This window comes from Tachyglossus aculeatus, chromosome 21, assembly GCF_015852505.1.
Source record: "Tachyglossus aculeatus isolate mTacAcu1 chromosome 21, mTacAcu1.pri, whole genome shotgun sequence".
Classification (NCBI taxonomy): Eukaryota; Metazoa; Chordata; class Mammalia; order Monotremata; family Tachyglossidae; genus Tachyglossus; species Tachyglossus aculeatus.
In genome coordinates this window covers 69,068,835-69,078,376 of record NC_052086.1, presented here as the reverse complement: position 1 = coordinate 69,078,376, position 9,542 = coordinate 69,068,835, and the positions used below count along the sequence as shown (strand labels likewise).

At 43.6% G+C, this 9,542-nt stretch overlaps 1 non-coding gene across 1 annotated transcript; it reads right to left on the bottom strand.

Moving 5' to 3' along the window:
- Positions 1-5,930: 5,930 nt before the first annotated feature.
- LOC119942957 lies at positions 5,931-6,068 on the bottom strand. The gene has a single exon (XR_005455449.1). It is a non-coding gene; the product is annotated as a small nucleolar RNA SNORA7 (small nucleolar RNA).
- Between the last annotated feature and the right edge of the window lie 3,474 nt (positions 6,069-9,542).

Here is a 9,542-nt window from a genome sequence, read left to right as displayed (position 1 = left end):
GGAACCACCGTGAACATAAACCAGGCATGTCCCACTTCTTTACCATCTATGTCCCTCTTGATCTATCTCCTCCAAGAAGCCTTCCCTGATTAAGCCCTCTTTTCCCTGGCTCATTCTCCCTTCTCTGTCATCTGTGCCCTTGGGTCGGTGACCTTTCGGCATTTGGTGTTCACCTCACTCCCTACCCTACAGCACATATGTATGTATCTTTAGATTATCTAGTATATTCTTTTTATATTAATGTCTGTCTCGCCCTCTAGACTGTAAGCTCGTATTGGGCAGGGAACAGGTCTGCTAATTCTGTTGTATTCTGCTCTCCCAAATACTTAGTACATCACTCTGCACACAGGAGTAAGTGCTTAATAAATACCAACGATTGACTGAAAAACTCACAGTGGCCAATTCTTCTATTGCCCCTAAGCTTGATTAGGCAGGTGGAGAGGTAGATTTCCATTTCTTCTGAGCATCTCAAGGATTGTGAACAGTGAGTGGCTGAGTCAGAGCTTCCTGAGCTCGCATGGAGCATTTAGTTATTCTTGAGCCCCTTGGAGATCAGCTGGGGCTGGTCAGAACCAGGCTGACTAGGCTCTCTTTGTGGCAATCTGCTCCCATTCATTCATTCATTCAATCGTATTTACTGAGCGCTTCCTGTGTGCAGAGCACTGTACTAAGCGCTTGGGAAGTACAAGTTGGCAACATATAGAGATGGTCCCTACCCAACAGTGGGCTCCCATGGGCAGTGGACTGGGAGAGTCTGCACTGGCCAGAAAGTCCAGGGATACTGGAGAGAGTCTGGGCTTCCTCAATTGCTAGGTGTGTTTTTTTTGTTTTTATTTTTTTAATAGTACTTGCTAAGTACTCACTATGTGCCAGTCACTGTACTAAGTGCTGAGATAAATACAAGCTAATTAGGCTGAACACAGTCCAGTGGGGTTCACGGTCTCAATCCCCATTTTACAGATGAGGTAACTGAAGCATTGAGAAGTTAAGTGACTTCCCCAAGGTCACACAGCAGACCAGCATCAGAGCCAGGATTAGAATCCAGGTCCTCTGACTCCCGGGCTCTTTCCACTAGGCTGCACTCTTTCCCATTGAGATGATGATTATTATAATTTTAGTTATAGTTTAATAATAATTTTACTACTTGCTGGCAGGCCTGGTAGAATTTCTGAGGCTAGTGACATGAATTCCTCATTTGATAACCACAACAATAATAATAGGAATGGTGTTTGTTAAGCATTTACTATGTACCAAGCACTGTGCTAAGTGCTAGGGTAGCGACAGTGCAATCAGCCCATATGGGGCTCACAGCTAATAATAATAATAATAATAATAATAATAGTATTTATTAAGCGCTTACTATGTGCAAAGCACTGTTCTAAGCTAAGGGAGAGGGACAACCAATACTTAATCCCCATTTTGCAGGTGAAGAAACTGAGGCACAGAGAAGTCAAATGACTTGGCCAAGATCAAACGGCAGGCAAGAGGCAGAGCTGGGCTTAGAACCCAGGTATCTCAACTCCCAATCAATCAGTCAATCAATCAATCGTATTTATTGAGCACTTACTGTGAGCAGAGCACTGTACTAAGCGCTTGGGAAGTACAAGTTGGCAACTTGGACTCCCAGGCCTGTGCTCTTTCCACTCAGCCATGCTGCTTCTAATTTTGTAAATCATCTCTTTTTTTTTCTGCTCATCTTCTTGTAGCAGTGATGATTAGCAGGGACATGGTCAAAATATGGGTAACCAAGGGAAGATGGAGAAGGCGAAGTCCTGATTAATCCTCTAGTGAAATCACCAACCACTGAATAATCAAGAATTAATTGCATTTGATTTCCAGCAACGTTTAGATGATCAGTCTTATGAAGATCATTTGGAAGGCCACAGACAGCGAGAGCAGAAGTTTGCACATAATTAGAAAGGAGAAAAATGTCTAAGTTAAATAGTTGCTCCTTGTATTTCCCAAGTCCTTAGAACAGTGCTTTCCATACAGTTAACAAATGCCATCAATTGATTGATTGCTCTTTAATTAATGACAACACTTCCTTACTGACAGTGAGGACTCTGGTATCTTTGGGAAGCACCCTCTAGCAGCTTCATTCTTTTCTAGATCTTCTCAACCTTCAGGTAACCCCATTAGTCCACTTTTGTGTGCCTTGGTTTCTCCAACTGAAGAATGAACTTTAAAATACAGCAATTTCATTCATTCAGTCATTCATTCAATCGTATTTCTGCTACAACAAGTATTTTCATTACACTATTTGAGGATAGCACAGTGGGAGCATTAGGGAACATCCTTCTATTCTGTTTCAATGCAATCTACAAGTTGGCACGAGAAAATCAGTGTAGGAATAAATGGTTGTCCACCCACTTGTGGCATTGGTCATGGTGTGATGTTGCGATATTTTTTTTTGTAACGGTATTTGTTAAGTATTGTTGAGAATATTGAGAATATTGAGAATGTTGAGAATGTAACGGTATTTGTTGAGAAGCAGCATGGCTCAGTGGAAAGAGCCTGGGCTTTGGAGTCAGAGTTCATGGGTTCAAATCCCAGCTCCGCCAGCTGTCAGCTGTGTGACTTTGGGCAAGTCACTTCACTTCTCTGTGCCTCAGTTACCTCATCTGTAAAATGGGGATTGAGACTATGAGCCCCCCGTGGGACAACCTGATCACCTTGTAACCTCCCCAGCACCTAGAACAGTGCTTTGCATGTAGTAAGCGCTTAATAAATGCCATCATCATTATTTGTTAAGTGCTTACAGTGTGCCAGGCACTGTACTAAACACTGGGGAAGATACAAACTAATCAGGTTAGACACAGCCTCTGTCCCACATTCATTCATTCAATTGCATTTATTGAGCGCTTACTGTGTGCACAGCACTGTACTAAGCACTTGGGAAGTATAAGTTGGCAACATATAGAGTCGGTCCCTACCCAACAACGGGCTCACAGTCTAGAAGGGGGAGACAGAAAACAAAACAAAGCATGTAGAGAGGTGTCAAGTCATCAGAACAAACAGAAATAAAGCTAGATGCACATCATTAACAAAATAAATAGAATAGTAAATATGTACAAGTAAAATAAATAGAGTAATAAATTTATGCAAACGTATGTACAGGTGCTGTGGGGAGGGGAGGGAGGTAGAGCAGGGGGATGGGGAGGAGGAGAGGAAAAAGGGGGCTCTTCTCCCTGGATATCCCCCACTGGTCCCTCCAAAATGGAGTAGGGCCTCTGAGCTGAGAGCCTCTTTAGAGACCTCATTGAAGCTGCTAAGATCAGATTTCCCCTTAAGGGTTGGGGGTGAAGTCTTAATGTCCACTTTGCAGACGAGGGAACTGAGGCACAGGGAAGTTAAGTGACTTGCCCAAGGTCACACAGCAGACAAGTGGTAGAGTAGGGATTTGAACCCATATCTTCTGATTCCCAGGCCTGTGTGCTCCTTCCACCAGGCCATACTGCTTCCCTGTGGTGCAGAGCACAGGACTAAGTGATGGGGGACAATCGTGGCCATCATAAGTACTTGGGAGAATACAACAGAGTTGTTAGATCCAGTCCCCGCCCTCGAAGAGGTGGACATTAAAATAAATTAGAAATAGGGAAAGGAGCAGACCACAAGGACAGGAACATAAGTGCGGTGGGGATGGGGATGGGTGGGGGGTGAATATTAAGTGCTTAAGGGATAAAGATCCAATAGTATAAGCTATGTAGAGAAGATGGTGAATAGTCTGGAGAAACAAAGGGTTAGTCAGGGAAGGTCTCTTGGAGGAGATATGATTTTAGCAGAGATTCGAAGGTGGGAAGTTTAGTCATTTGTTGGATATGAAGAGAGACAGAATTCCAGGCCTGAGGGAGGATGTGGGCAAAGGGTGGGTGGGGAGATAGACGAGACTGAGGTACAGGGAGTAGGTTGGAATTAGAGGAGTGAAGAGTGTGAGCTGGGTTGGAGTTGGGAATTAGCGAGACCAGGTAACGGGGGCAGAGGAAAAGACCTGAAATAGAGACTTTCTGTCCTGTTTATTTTATGAAGTCTGATTCCACCCATTCCCCCTCCCCTCCTTAATACCCTACCCCCTTTATGCCCCACACATTCAAAATGAAAAATGGGCACCAGTGCCACCACAGAGATAAGAAAATCCATTCTCTCTGTATGCCTCTGGGAGAGTTGAGGTTAACTTTATCATTACTTTTATCAGCTCCATATCATTCATTCCCAAAGCATCCCTGTGGGGTCCTTAGGGGTAGTCATTTCTTCATTTAACCTTATTCTTAATTGAATCACTCATTTGTAAATAATTGATGGAAATTCCCATTTGAAAACCACCTGGCTTAATGCAAGTAATTTAGTACCTAAGAGGCAGCTGCTGGTTAAATAGTTAAACAGAATTTCAAAAAAAAAAAAACCCTCATTAAAGGAAATGTTGCCTAAGAGGAAATAAAAATAAATGGCATCCTGGTAAAACCTTCTGTGAGGTGGTGAAGGCTATTACTTCTGCTAAGCAGCCATTAAATGCACCCACTCCAGTCTGCTCCCCTCTGTCAGGAACCATGATCTATGGATTGCCATTTGGAATACAACATTCAGAGACCGAAGGGAAGGCTTTATAGTTTCATACTATTAGGTTTCGGTACAATCTTTTCGCCCACATTGCCCTTTGTGAGTCATTTTCCTAAGCGCAAATAAGTGTAGGTTCCAGTGAAGCTTTGGAGAAAAGTTATATCTGTGAGTCCAACATCCCTTATGGACTGTGAGCCCGGTGTTGGGAAGGGACCATCTCTATATGTTGCCGACTTGTACTTCCCAAGCGCTTAGTACAGTGCTCTGCACACAGTAAAAACTCAATAAGTACGACTGAATGAATGAATGAATCCCAATCTCCATCTTCCCTGCCATAGAATCTAACAATCAAGCAATCCATAGTATTTATCAGGTGCTTATTGTGTGACGAGCACTATACTAAGTGCCTTGGAGAGTGTAATTGCAGAGACCTTGGGGAAATCGCCTCACTTTCCTGGGCCTCAGTTACCTCATCTGGAAAATAGGGATTAAAACTGTGAGCCCTGTGTGGGACAGGGACTAGGCCACACTAGATAGAGCATGGGACTGAGAGTCAGAGGACGTGGGTGTTACTTGTCTGCTGTGTGACCTTGGGCAAGTCACTTCCCTTCCCTGGGCCTCAATTACCTCATCTGTAAAATAGGGATTAAGACTGTGGGACGTGGACTGTGCCCAACCTGATTGGTTTGTATCTACCCCAGGGCTAAGTGCTATGCCTGGCACATAGTAAGCACTTAACAAATACCATAATTTGAAAAAAATACCAACATAGAGAGGTCTGGCCCGGAGGTTAAAGTTGACCTTCTAGAAGAAATATGTTCCATAAAACCTGTGCAGCAGAATGATCAAAGGAGACAAGTGAAAGACAACTCAAGTTTTTCCCTCTAAAAAGGAAAAGCTCTTCAATAGCACTTGGCATACGTTCCTGCTGTCCTTATCCTTCTGGCAGCCGCTCTCTTCTCATGTTCAGCCCAGAGGAGGTGTGATGTGATTCACTACTAAGTGACTGTAATCTGAAAACTATTTGCTCCCTGCTCACGTGGAGTTTACAGTCAGCAGGGGGTGACAGACATTAAAATCAATTTTAGATAGGGGAAATAATAAAGCATATGTACATAGTGCTATTGGCCTGGAGCAAATATCAAAGTTTTGTTGCTGTCTTAAGCTGTTGAGATGTAACCGATTTAAAGCAACACCATGGACGCATCTCTCCTGGAACGTCCCACCTCCATCTGCAATCGTTCCGGTAGTGGATCCATAGAGTTTTCTTGGTAAAGAAGTGGAAGTGGTTTACCGTTGCCTCCTTCCATGCAGTTAATTAGTCTATGCCCTCTACTCTCTCCCATTCCACTGCTGCCCAGTACAGATGAATTTTGACTTATAGCAGATTGCCTTCCATTCGCTAGCCACTGCCCAAGCTAGGAATGGAATGGGTAGGTCTCTGCTTGACTCTCCCTCCTGTAGTCAAGATTGGGAGAGTACTGGAAACTCTCCAGGTCTGACCCTAAGAGGGTATCAACGTTTTATGTATATAAAAAATCATATAATTCAAAAATATAATACAATAATATAATATAATATAATATAATATAATATAATATAATATAATATAATATAATATAATACATAATATAATATATAATATAATATAATATATAAATTATTAGGTGCATATGAAGCAGCGTGGTGCAGTGGAAAGAGCATGGACTTTGGAGTCAGAGGTCATGGGTTCAAATTCCGACTGCGCCGCTTCTCAGCTGTGCAACTTTGGGCAAGTCACTTAACTTCTCTGTGCCTCAGTTACCTCATCTATAAAATGGGGATTAACACTGTGAGCCCCACTTGGGACAACCTGATCACCTTGTAACCTCCCCAGTGCTTAGAACAGTGCTTTGCACATAGTAAGCGCTTAATAAATGCCATCATTATTATTATTATTATATGCCAACTGTGGGAGTCCCCCAAGGCTCAGTTCTGGGTCCCTTTTATTCTCCACTTACACCCACTCTCTATGAAATAGATAATTTGCAAATCTACATCTCCAGCCTTGACCTCTCTCTTTCTCTGCAGTCGCACATTACCGCCTGCCTTCAGGACATCTCTATTTGGATGTCCCACAGACACCTCAAATGTAACATGTCCAAAACAGAACTCCTCATCTTCCCACTCAAACCCTGTGCCCTCACTGACTTTCCCGTCCCCGTAGGCAGCACCACTACCTTTCCTGTCTCACAAGCCCGGTACCTTGGCGTTATCCTCGGCTCATCTCTCTCATTCAACCCACATTTTCAATCTGTCTCCAACTCCTGTCGGTTCAACCTTCACAACATTACTGAAGCTCGCCCTTTCTTCTCCATCCAAACTGCTACTACTCTGACCCAATCGCTTATCCTATCCCACCTTGATTACTGCATCAGCCTCCTTGCTGATTTCCCTGCCTCCTGTCTCCCCCCACTCCAGTCCAAACTTCACTCTGCTGCCCAGATCGTTTTTCTATGAAATCACTGAGGCCATGTAGCCCCATTCCTCAAGAACCTCCAGTGGTTGCTCATAATAATAATAATAACGATGGCATTTATTAAGCACTTACTATGTGCAAAGCACTCTTCTAAGTGCTGGGGAGGTTACAAAATAATCAGGTTGTCCCCTGTGGGGCTCACAGTCTTCATCCCCATTTGACAGATGAGGGAACTGTGGCCCGGAGAAGTGAAATGACTTGCCCAAGGTCACCCAGCTGACAGGTGGCGGAGCTGGGATTAGAACCCACGACCTTTGACCCCCAAACCCGGGCTCTTGCCACTGAGCCTTGCTGCTTCTCTAACGCTGGTCATCTTCTGCTTCAAACAAAAACTCCTTATCATTGACTTTAAAGCACTCAGTCACCTTGCCCCTTCCTACCTCATTTCTCTGATTTCCTACTACAATCCAGTCCTCACACTTCACTACTATAATTTCCAACTTTCTCACTGTACCTCGATCTCATCTGTTTTGCCTCCATCCCTGTGTCCACGTCCTGCCTCTGGCCTGGAATGCCCTCCCTCTTCGTATCCAGTAGATGATCACTTTCCTCACCCTCAAAACCTGAAAGCGTATCTCTTCCAAGAGGCCTTCACCAACTAAACCCTCATTTCCTCTTCTCCCACTCCCTTCTGTGGTATCCTTGCAATTGATTTATACCCTTTATTCCCCCTTTCCTCATCCTCACAGAACTTATGTACATACCCATAATTTATTTACTTAAATTAATATTTGTCTCCCCCTCTAGACTGTAAGCTTATTGTGAGCAGAGAATGTTTCTACCAACTCTGTTATGTTGTACTCTCCCAAGTGCTTAGTACGGTGCTCTGCCCACAATAAGTGTTTAATGAATATGATCGACTGATAGATAACTTACAGGTAAGAATTCAGGCACAGAGAATGATAATAATAATTAAGTACTTACTATGTGCCAAGCACTGTTGTAAGCTCTGGGGTAATAATAATGATGGCATTTATTAAGCGCTTACTATGTGCAAAGCACTGTTCTAAGTGCTGGGGAGGTTACAAGGTGATCAGGTTGTCCCATGGGGGGCTCACAGTCAATCCCCATTTTACAGATGAGGTAACTGAGGCACAGAGAAGTTAAGTGACTTGCCCCAAGTCACACAGCTGACAATTGGTGGAGCCGGGATTTGAAGCCATGACCACTGACTCCAAAGCCCGGGCTGTTTTCACTGAGCCATGCTGCTTCTTTACATACATAAAAGTTAGTCAGGTTGGACACAGTCGCAGTCTTTATCCCCATTTTACAGTTGTGGTAAATGAAGCACAGAGAAGTTAAGTGACTTGTCCAAGGTCACACAGCGGACATGTGGAGGAGCCGGGATTAGAAGTGATTTACCCAAGGTCACACGGTAGCCAAGTGGCAGAGCTGGGATTGGAACCCAGGTCTCTACATACCCAGTCTTACGGTCTTTCCACTAGGCTACACTAGTTTCCTGGCAGAGAGCAACTGAATATCCCAGATCTGAGTGTGTGCTAAGATACACATATATGCACTATTCCTAATACATATTGTTAAACTTCCTCAGCCACTTCGATCTAGGACAGAATTCCCCACTTTCCAGTTTTCTGCTTTACTAGTAGTAATAGTAATAGTAGTATTTATTTGGTGCTTACTATGTGCAGAATACTGTACTAAGCACAGAGAAAGAGTGGACAGTGAGAATCAATCACAGTCCCTAACCCACGAGGGGCTAACAATCTAATTACTCTCTCTTTCTTCTTGTCCCCCCTCCCCCTGTCTAAACCGTGAGCCTGCTGTTGGGTAGGGACCATCTCTATATGTTGCTGATTTGTAATAATAATAATAATGATGGCATTTATTAAGTGCTTATTACATGCAAAGCACTGTTCTAAGCACTGGGGAGGTTACAAGGTGATCAGGTTTTCCCACGGGGGGCTCACAGTCTTAATCCCCATTTTACAGATGAGCTAAGGCATAGAGAAGTTAAGCGACTTGCCCAAAATCACACAGCTGACAATTGGCAGAGCCGGGATTTGAACCCATGACCTCTGACTCCAAAGCCCAGGCTCTTTCCATTGAGCCACGCTGCTTCTCTACTTGTACTTCCCAAGCATTTAGTACAGTGCTCTACACACAGTTAGCATGCAATAAATACGATTGAATGAATGCATGTTTCTTCCTTCCCCCTGCCCCATCTCTGTTTCTTCCTGCCCACCCTCCCCCTCTCTGTTTCTTCCTGCCCTGTTTCTGTTTCTTCACCCCTCTCTAGACTGTGAGCTCATTGTTGGGTAGGGACTGTCTCTATATGTTGCTGATTTGTACTTCCCAAGCACTTAGTACGGTGCTCTACACATAGTAAGCGCTCAACAAATACAATTGAATGAATGAATAATTACAGTAACCATTTTTACTCAGACAAGACTGATATTTAGCATAAACACAAGCTTTCACTCATTTATTCATTCAGTTGTATTTAGTGAGT